This window comes from Salvelinus sp. IW2-2015, linkage group LG8 (genome assembly GCF_002910315.2).
Source record: "Salvelinus sp. IW2-2015 linkage group LG8, ASM291031v2, whole genome shotgun sequence".
NCBI classification, from domain to species: domain Eukaryota; kingdom Metazoa; phylum Chordata; class Actinopteri; order Salmoniformes; family Salmonidae; genus Salvelinus; species Salvelinus sp. IW2-2015.
The window spans coordinates 39,779,076-39,789,373 of NC_036848.1; positions in this window are offsets into that span (position 1 = coordinate 39,779,076).

Consider the following 10,298-nt stretch of genomic DNA (forward strand, 5'->3'; position numbering starts at 1 on the left):
ATAGCTACAGATAACTGGGAAGCTGTAGATAGCTACTTGATATTGACATTAACGTTCCCGACGAGTATACGTGACAAGCTTTCAAGTTAGCATAAGCAAAATGCCACGATGCTGTAATAATTGCTAGCCAGCTCCAGCCATTCAGCTGATGTACTCCAGAACTTTTAAACTGGTTTCAACTGTAGCTAATTAGATGAAGTTGTTTTGTGCAGACTGTACTTTGTATTCGCTACAAGTTAAACTTATGGAATGCTAAGGCATTTGTTGTATGCATAATTCTGACAATGCTTTGACGTGTGCAAATTGGTCATGTTTACATCCCTCAAGTCACTCGGCAGCATGCTATGGTACTAAAGTCGAAAACACAGGACTGTACAGCTGCAACTTGTGTGAAGAACAATAAAACAGTGGTGAGATGAAAGTATGTGATCACGTTACATAATATGATGTGTAGTCCTAAAGCTATTTTACTGTGTTTGTTTAAAGGGACAATATGGGATTGGTACTACCAATTTGTGGACTGTAAACTGATTGATAGTGGGGAGAACAAGTATTTGATAACCTGCAAAATCGGCAGTGTTTCCTACTTACAAAGCATGTAGAGGTCTGTAATTTTTATCATAGGTACACTTTTACTGTGAGAGACGGAATCTAAAACAAAAATCTAGAAAATCACATTGTATGATTAAGTATTAATTTGCATTTTATTGCATGACATAAGTATTTGATACTAAGAAAAGCAGAACTTAATATTTGGTACAGAAACCTTTGTTTGCAATTACAGAGATCATATGTTTCCTGTAGTTCTTGACCAGGTTTGCACACACTGCAGCAGGGATTTTGGCCCACTCCTCCATACAGACTTCTCCAGATCCTTCAGGTTTCGGGGCTGTCGCTGGGCAATACGGACTTTCAGCTCCTCCAAGATTTTCTATTGGGTTCAGGTCTGGAGACTGGCTAGGCCACTCCAGGACCTTGAGATGCTTCTTACGGAGCCACTCCTTAGTTGCCCTGGCTGTGTGTTTCGGGTCGTTGTCATGCTGGAAGACCCAGCCACGACCCATCTTCAATGCTCTTACTGAGGGAAGGAGTTTGTTGGCCAAGATCTCGCGATACATGGCCCCATCCATCCTCCCTCAATCGGTGCAGTCGTCCTGTCCGCTTTGCAGAAAAGCATCCCAAAGAATGATGTTTCCACCTCCATGCTTCACGGTTGGGATGGTGTTCTTGGGGTTGTACTCATCCTTCTTCCTCCAAACACGGCGAGTGGAGTTTAGACCAAAAAGCTCATCAGACCACATGACCTTCTCCCATTCCTCCTCTGGATCATCCAGATGGTCATTGGCAAACTTCAGACGGGCCTGGACATGCACTGGCTTGAGCAGGGGGACCTTGCGTGCGCTGCAGGATTTTAATCCATGATGGCGTAGTGCGTTACTAATGGTTTTCTTTGAGACTGTGGTCCCAGCTTTCTTCAGGTCATTGACCAGGTCCTGCCGTGTAGTTCTGGGCTGATCCCTCACCTTCCTCATGATCATTGATGCCCCACAAGGTGAGATCTTGCATGGAGCCCCAGACCGAGGGTGATTGACCGTCATCTTGAACTTCTTCCATTTTCTAATAATTGCGCCAACAGTTGTTGCCTTCTCACCAAGCTGTATGCCTATTGTCCTGTAGCCCATCCCAGCCTTGTGCAAGTCTACAATTTTATCCCTGATGTCCTTACACAGCTCTCTGGTCTTGGCCATTGTGAAGAGGTTGGAGTCTGTTTGATTGAGTGTGTGGACAGGTGTCTTTTATACAGGTAACGAGTTCAAACAGGTGCAGTTAATACAGCTAATGAGTGGAGAACAGGAGGACTTCTTAAAGAAAAACTAACAGGTCTGTGTGAGCCGCAATTCTTACTGGTTGGTAGGTGATCAAATACTTATGTCATGCAATAAAATGCAAATGAATTACTTAAAAATCATACAATGTGATTTTCCTGGAGTTTTGTTTTAGATTCCGTCTCTCACAGTTGAAGTGTACCTATGATAAAAATTACAGACCTCTACATGCTTTGTAAGTAGGAAAACCTGCAAAATCGGCAGTGTATCAAATACTTGTTCTCCCCACTGTATATAGACATTGATTCTTGAAAGATGTAACGTACACACTTATCAACCGTCTGACCCCATCAACCCAAAATATAAGCTTGTTTACGCCATTGTAAACTATGTATAGCTTCAAAACATGGTTAAAACTATCATYTTGATGTCATGGATGGTCAGTCCTTGTATCCATAGCTCTGTCTATGAATTTGAGTGGTTACATTTCTCCAGGCTCATCCCTCATCTTCTAACAGAGGCAAGGTTATTGTATCAATTAAGGACTCTGGCTTTACGGTTAGGATTTAGTGAAGATCCTGTACATTCTCACTGTGAAGACTACATTCTCAATGTGTGTGTGTGTCTACAAGTTCCATTGGGGGTAGGTGTGGCCCTAGCCTGTCAGTACCAGGGCAACAACCAGGTGTGTTTGATGCTGTACTGAGATGGAGCAGCCAACCAGGTGACATTTGTTCTATCTACACTAAACCAAAATATAAACACAACATCTAAGGTGTTGGTCCCATGTTTCATGAGCTGAATTCAAAGATCCCAGAAATGTTCCATATGCACAAAAAGCTTATTTCGCTCAGATTTTGTGCAAACATCCCTGTTAGTGAGCATTTTTCCTTTGCCAAGATATGCCATACATCAGGGTAATGGATTATCAAGAAACTGATGAAACAGCATGATCATTACACAGGTTCACCTTGTGCTAGGGACAATAAAAGGACACTCTAAAATGTGTAGTATTGTCACCAACACAATGCCACAGATGTCTCCAAGTTTTGAGGGAGCATGCAATTGGCATGCTGACTGCAGGAATGTCCACCAGAGCTGTTGCTAGATAATTTAATGTTAATTTCAAATAAAATGTTATTGGTCACATACACATGGTTAGCAGATGTTAATGTGAGTGTAGCGAAATGCTTGTGCTTCTAGTTCTGACTATGCAGTAATATCTAGCAATTCATCTAACAAATTCACAACAACTACCTTATACACACAAATGTAAAGGGATGAATAGAATATGTACATATAAATATATGGATGAGCGATGGCAAGCGGCATAGGCAAGATGCAGTAGATGGTATAGAATATAGATATGAGATGAGTAATTGTAGATTATGTAAACATTATTAAAGTGGCGTTATTTAAAGTGACTAGTGATACCTTTAAGTCCATTTATTTAAGTGACCAGAGGTTTTATTCTTTATGTTGGCAGCAGCCTCTCTATGTTAGTGATGGCTGTTTAACAGTCTGATGTCCTTGAGATAGAAGCTGTTTTTCAGTCTCTCGGTTCCAGCTTTGATGCACCTGTGCTGACCTCACCTAGATGATAGCGGGGAGAACAAGCAGTGGCTCGGGTGGTTATTGTCCTTGATTATCTTTTTGGCCTTCCTATGACATCGGGTGCTGTAGGTGTCCTGGAGGGCAGGTAGTTTTCACCCGGTGATGCGTTGTGCAGACCGCACTACCCTCTGGAGAGCGATGCGGTTGAGGGCGGTGCAATTGCCGTACCAGGCCGCGATACAGCTCCACAGGATGCTCTCGAGTGTTTTAGATGACAAGCCAAATTTCTTCAGCCTCCTGAGGTTGAAGAGGCGCTGTTGCGCCTTCTTCACCACGCTGTCTGTGGGTGGACCATTTCAGTTTGTCCGTGATGTGTACGCCGAGGAACTTAAAAATGTCCACCTTCTCCACTACTGTCCCGTGGATGGGGTGGTGCTCCCTCTGCTGTTTCCTGTAGTCCARGATCATCTCCTTTGTTTTGTTGATGTTGAGTGGAGGTTATTTTCATGACACCACACTCCGAGGGCCCTCACCTCCTCCCTGTAGGCCGTCTCGTCATTGTTGGTAATCAAGCCTACCACTGTAGTGTCGTCTGCAAATTTGATGATCGAGTTGGAAGCGTGCATGGCCACGCAGTCATGGGTGAACAAGGAGTACAGGAGAGGGCTGAGAACGCACCCTAGTGGGGCCCCAGTGTTGAGGATCAGCGGGGTGGAGATGCTGTTTCCTACCTTCACCACCTGGGGGCGGCCTGTCAAAGTCCAATTTCTCTACCATAGTCCGTCTCCAACGGCGTTTTAGAGAATTTTGCAGTACGTCCAACTGGCCTCACAACTGCAGACCACGTGTAACCACGCCAGCCCAGGACCTCCACATCTGACTTCTTCACCTGCGGGATCATCCGAGACCAGCTACCCAGACAGCTGATGAAACTGAGGAGGACTTCTGTCTGTAATAAAGCCCTGTTGTGGTGAAAAACCCATTCTGATTGGCTGGGCCTGGCTCCCCAGTTGGTTGGCCTATGCCCAGTCATGTGAAATCCATAGATTAGTGCCTTATGAATTTATTTAAATCAACTGATTTCCTTATATGAACTATAACTCAGTAAAATCTTTGAAATTGTTGCATGTTGTGCAGTGGTGTAAAGTACTTAAGTATTACTTTAAAGTATTTTTACTTAAGTCGTTTTTTGGGGGATCTGTACATTACTTTACTATTTATATTTTTGCCAACTTTTACTTTTACTTCATAATGTACTTTTTACTCCATACATTTTCCCTGACACCCAAAAGTACTTGTTACATTTTGACAGGAAAATGGTCAAATTCATYCWCTTATCAAGAGAACATCCCTACTGTCTCTGATCTGGCACACAATTGCTTCATTTGTAAATGATGTCTTAGTGCTGGAGTGTGCCCCTGCAATTTGTCAATTAAAAAAAATGAGTAAATTGTGCCGTCTGGTTTGCTTAATATAATGAATTTGAAATTATTTACACTTACTTTTCATACTTAAGTACGTTGTAGCAATTCTATTTACTTTTGATACTTAAGTATATTTAAAACCAAGTACTTTTAGACTTTTACTCTTGTATTTTACTGGGTGACTTTCAGTTTTTCTGGAGTCATTTTCTATTAAGGTATCTTTACTTTTACTCAAGTATGACAACTGAGTACTTTTTCCACCACTGATGTTGCGTTTATATTTTTGTWCAGTATATATATCAGATAATAAATCAGCATCGATTTTCTTCCACTTATCCAATTTTGGCCAGATCTTTGAGTCTTTCAACATGACCGCTCTGTGGAAGCTGCCATGTATCTTCATCTGTGAGAACAACAAGTTGGGTATGGAGATGTCTGTAGAGAGGACTTCTCCTAGCACTGAGTACTTCAAAAGAGGGAGACTATATTCCTGGCCTCAAGGTAGAACACACACGGTCAGTGAGTGTACAGTATAGTATCTCTGCTATATTGACCTTCCTGGCTCTGGGTGTAAGTGGAAGGCATGGATGTTCTGTGTGTGAGGGAGGCCATCAAGCTCGCAGCAGACCACTGCAGAGCCTGGAAGGTGCATAGATGAGAAAGTTATACCACTCGTCAAGCTCTTAAACCAGTTAAGTACAGTATAACTTTGTCTCAGACAATCTAATCTCAGAGGGATGATCAGCTTCTAGTATCACACCAGTGTCTCTTCCCTGACAAAGGGAGGATATGTGACCAGCATAGAGACACTCTGTGGAAGAGACTCCAGTACAGAGCTGCATCTCGTCCCAGTTTAACCACTCCTGGTGTGGTGCAGAGCTAGAGAGCATAAATGCTGAGAAACTCCCGCTCCAATAGAAATCCCTGATCAGGCTATTCAGCAGTGTCATGGCGGCGATGGCTACCTTGTTTGAGTCTTTTTGTTTAAATACTACTCTGGCAGAGTCTTATTGTCACGTGGAGCTGGAGACCAAACGTTACCATGGACACAGCATAGGTGAGATGATATTTCTGACCTGTGACCGTTACCTGACCTCCGGTCCCTCTGCGCCCCTTAACTATCCACCCACACCTCCTCTRTCTCGCTCTTTCCTCACTCTGTTTTGTTTTAACCTTACCCACCTCTTTGTGTTGCCACTCTTCCTCACTCCCTATTTTAGCCTGTCTAGACACCCTTCAGTGTAGTGCAGTGTTGGTTTGGGATGCACAGCTTCCTTTCCAGGGCTCTGTGTTTTTCTCTCATCGACCAAGGGCTAGAGCTGAACCCTGCTAATCAGGTCTAAACCCTCTTAGGCTTGTGTGCGTGCGGCTGCTCGACCATGGAAACCCATTTCGTGAAGCTTTGGACAAACAGTTCTTGTGCTGATGTTGCTTCCAGAGGCAGTTTGGAACTCGGTAGTGAATGTTGCAACCGAGGACAAAAAATGTTTTACATGCTTCAGCACTCGGCAGTCACTTTCTGTGAGCTTGTGTGGCCTACCACTTCGTGGCTGAGCCGTTGTTTCTCCTAGATATCTCCACTTCACAATAACAACACTTACAGTTGACCAGGGCAGCTCTAGCAGGGCAGAAATTTGATGAACTGACCATCCTATGATGGTGCCACATTGAAAGTCACTGAGCTCTTCAGTAAGGCCATTCTACTGCCAATGTTTGTCTATGGAGATTGCATGGCGGTGTGCTCGATTTTATAAACCTGTCAGCAACAGGTGTGGCTGAATAATCCACACATTTTATGGGGTGTCTACATACTTTTGTGTGTATATAGTGTAGCTGTTGAGATCAGGAAGGTGATCGAGGATGTGGTCCAGTTTGCGATCTCTAACTCTGAGCCGCCATTGGACGAGCTCTGCAACCACAACTTCGCCAATGAACTGCCCATGGAGGTCCGTGGGACTACCCCTGGGTCAAACTAAAGTCTGTCAGCTATACACACACCTGAACCAAACTACAGGCCATCAGCATCCTCTCCGACCCTTTGAGACACCAACCCCTACGTTAAAGTCTGCTCCCCCTCTCCTCCTCCTTCTCTCATTAGCACTCTAAACGCACAATAGGATATGAGATTGTGACCCTGTAGGTCAAAGTCCAGTCTGTAGCAGCATTCCAAATTAGTTCATCAACTCTGACCCTGTGATGTCACTGGTATTTATTCACAATATGTACCATATAGTGTATAATATGTAGTTTTAGGTTAGAGTTGGTATGTATTCTCCTGATACTGAGGGATCTGTCTGAATGGGAGGTGAATTGCATTGGGCAGGCTTTTGTTCCAGCCCAGCACTAACACACCTGATTCAACATATCAACCTCTCATCAAGACTTTGATAAGCTTTATCAGGTGTATTAATGCTGATATGTAACTTACAAAGCTTGTACACCCTATAGCTCTACAAGGACCAGAGTTGGGGAGTGTGTGGGGGGTCTGGGTATGTCTGTCTGTTTTTAAGGTTTATTACTGTTTGACGGTATTACGTTCCTAGACTAGATAAACTTAAGAGACACCGCCAGACTGCAAGTAATAACGTCATCATAGGAAAAGGGAATGGAAATGGTAGTCTATTTGTCTCTTCTCCTGCTCTCTTCCTCTCCTTCTCTTTCTCTGACTCCCTCCCTCTCTCCATGAGGAGAGGATACTGATCCAAGCCCTATGAAACTGAAGCATCTGTGTGAATTGAAAGATTGTAATACAGTTTGACGTGATTTGACTTGATCATTAAAGTTGGCTGAGACTTTGGGTGTTTTGAAAAGCTCTTAAAATAAAATGTATTATTTACTATAATAACAACAATAATAGTGCTTGTTTCTGATGACTCTGTAGAGGCCCGTATGCATGAGAGCTAATAATGTACCATGCCAGGTAGGTGAGTGCATTTTCCTGCTCCTGCGACACCACGAATCTTAGTATTAGTCAGAAGTAGTGCTTATAATTAGTGTTTATATACAGTGCCTTCGGAAAGTATTCAGACCCCTTGACTGTTTCCACATTTTGTTACGTTACAGCCTTATTATAAAATAGAATAAATTAAAAAAAGTCCTCAGCAATCTACACACAATACTCCATAATGACAAAGCAAAAACAAGTTTAGAAATTTTTGCACATTAAGAATTAAAAACAAAAAAGCCTTATCTACATAAGTATTCAGACCCTTTTCATTGAGACTCGAAATTGAGCTCAGGAGCATCCAGTTTCCATTGATCATCCTTGAGACGCTCCTACAACTTGATTGGAGTCCACCTGTGGTAAATTCAATTGATTGGACATGATTTGGAAAGGCATACACCTGTCTATATAAGATCCCACAGTTGACAGTGCATGTCAGAGCAAAAACCAGGTCGAAGAAATTGTCCGTAGAGCTCCGAGACAGGATTGTGTCGAGGTATAGATCTGGGGAAGTGTACCAAAACAATGTAAGGTTCCCAAGAACCACCAAGACTCTTCCTAGAGCTGGCCGCCCAGCCCTGAGCAATTTTGGGACAAGGGCCTTGGTCAGGTAGGTGAAAGAGCTCCAGAGTTCCTCTGTGGAGATGGGAGAACCTTCCAGAAGGATAACCATCTCTGCAGCACTCCACCAATCAGGCCTTTATTGTAGAATGGCCAGACGGAAGCCACTCCTCAGTAAAAAACACATGACAGCCCGCTTGGAGTTTTCCAAATGGCACCTAAAGGACTCTCAGACCATGAGAAACAAGATTCTCTGGTCTGATGAAACCAAGATTGAACTCTTCGGCCTAAATGTCAAGCGTCACGTCTGGAGCAAACCTGGCTCCATCCCTACGGTGAAGCATGGTGGTGGCAGCGTCATGCTGTTGGGAAGTTTTTCAGCAACAGGGACTGGGAGACTAGTCAGGATTGAGGGAAAGCTGAACAGAGCAAAGTACAGAGAGATCCTTGATTAAAAACCTGCTCCAGAGTGCTCAGGACCTCAGACTGGGGCGAAGGTTCACCTTCCAACAGGACAACGACCCTAAGCACACAGCCAAAACAATGCAGGAGTGGCTTACGGACAAGTCTCTAAATATCCTTGAGTGGCTCAGCCAGAGCCCGGACTTGCACCCAATTGAACATCTCTGGAGAGACCTGAAAAATAGCTGTGCAGCGACGCTCCCCATCCAACCTGACAGAGCTTGAGAGGATCTTCAGAGAAGAACGGGAGAAAAAAGCACTCCGTCACTCTCCTTCTTTGTCAAATAGCCCTTACACAGCTTGGAGGTGTGTTGGGTCAGTGTCCTGTTGAAAAACAAATGATAGTCCCAATAAGCGCAAACCAGATGGGATGGCATATTGCTGCAGAAGGCTGTGGTAGCCATGCTCGTTAAGTATGCCTTGAATTCTAAATAAATCACTGACAGTGTCACCAGCAAAGCACCATCACACCTCCTCCAAGCTTCACGGTGGGAACCACACATGCAGAGATACTCCATTCCCCTACCCAATTCATCTCTCCCAAGTGGACATTCTCTCTTTCTCCCCTGACCCATCTGTCTATCGCCTCCTTTGAATTCCATGCTGTCACAGTTACCAGCCCTTTCAAGCTTAACATCCTTATCATTTATCGCCCTCCAGGTTCCCTTGGAGAGTTCATCAATGAGCTTGACGCCCTGATAAGTTCCTTTCCTGAGGATGGCTCACCTCTCACAGTTCTGGGTGACTTTAACCTCCCCACGTCTACCTTTGACTCATTCCTCTCTGCCTCCTTCTTTCCACTCCTCTCCTCTTTTGGACCTCACCCTCTCACCTTCCCCCCTACTCACAAGGCAGGCAATACGCTTGACCTCATCTTTACTAGATGCTGTTCTTCCACTAATCTCATTGCAACTCCCCTCCAAGTCTCCGACCACTACCTTGTATCCTTTTCCCTCTCGCTCTCATCCAACACTTCCCACACTGCCCCTACTCGGATGGTATCGCGCCGTCCCAACCTTCGCTCTCTCTCCCCCGCTACTCTCTCCTCTTCCATCCTATCATCTCTTCCCTCTGCTCAACCTTCTCCAACCTATCTCCTGATTCTGCCTCCTCAACCCTCCTCTCCTCCCTTTCTGCATCCTTTGACTCTCTATGTCCCCTATCTCCAGGCCGGCTCGGTCCTCCCCTCCTGCTCCGTGGCTCGACGACTCATTGCGAGCTCACAGAACAGGGCTCCGGGCAGCCGAGCGGAAATGGAGGAAAACTCGCCCTCCTGCGGACCTGGCATCCTTTCACTCCCTCCTTCTACATTCTCCTCTTCTGTCTCTGCTGCTAAAAAAACCACTCTAAATTCCAAGCATCTGCCTCTAACCCTAGGAAGCTCTTTGCCACTTCTCCTCCCTCCTGAATCCTCCTCCCCCTCCTCCCCCTCCTCCCTCTCTGCTGATGACTTCGTCAACCATTTTGAAAAGAAGGTCGACGACATCCGATCCTCGTTTGCTAAGTCAAACGACACAGCTGGTTCTG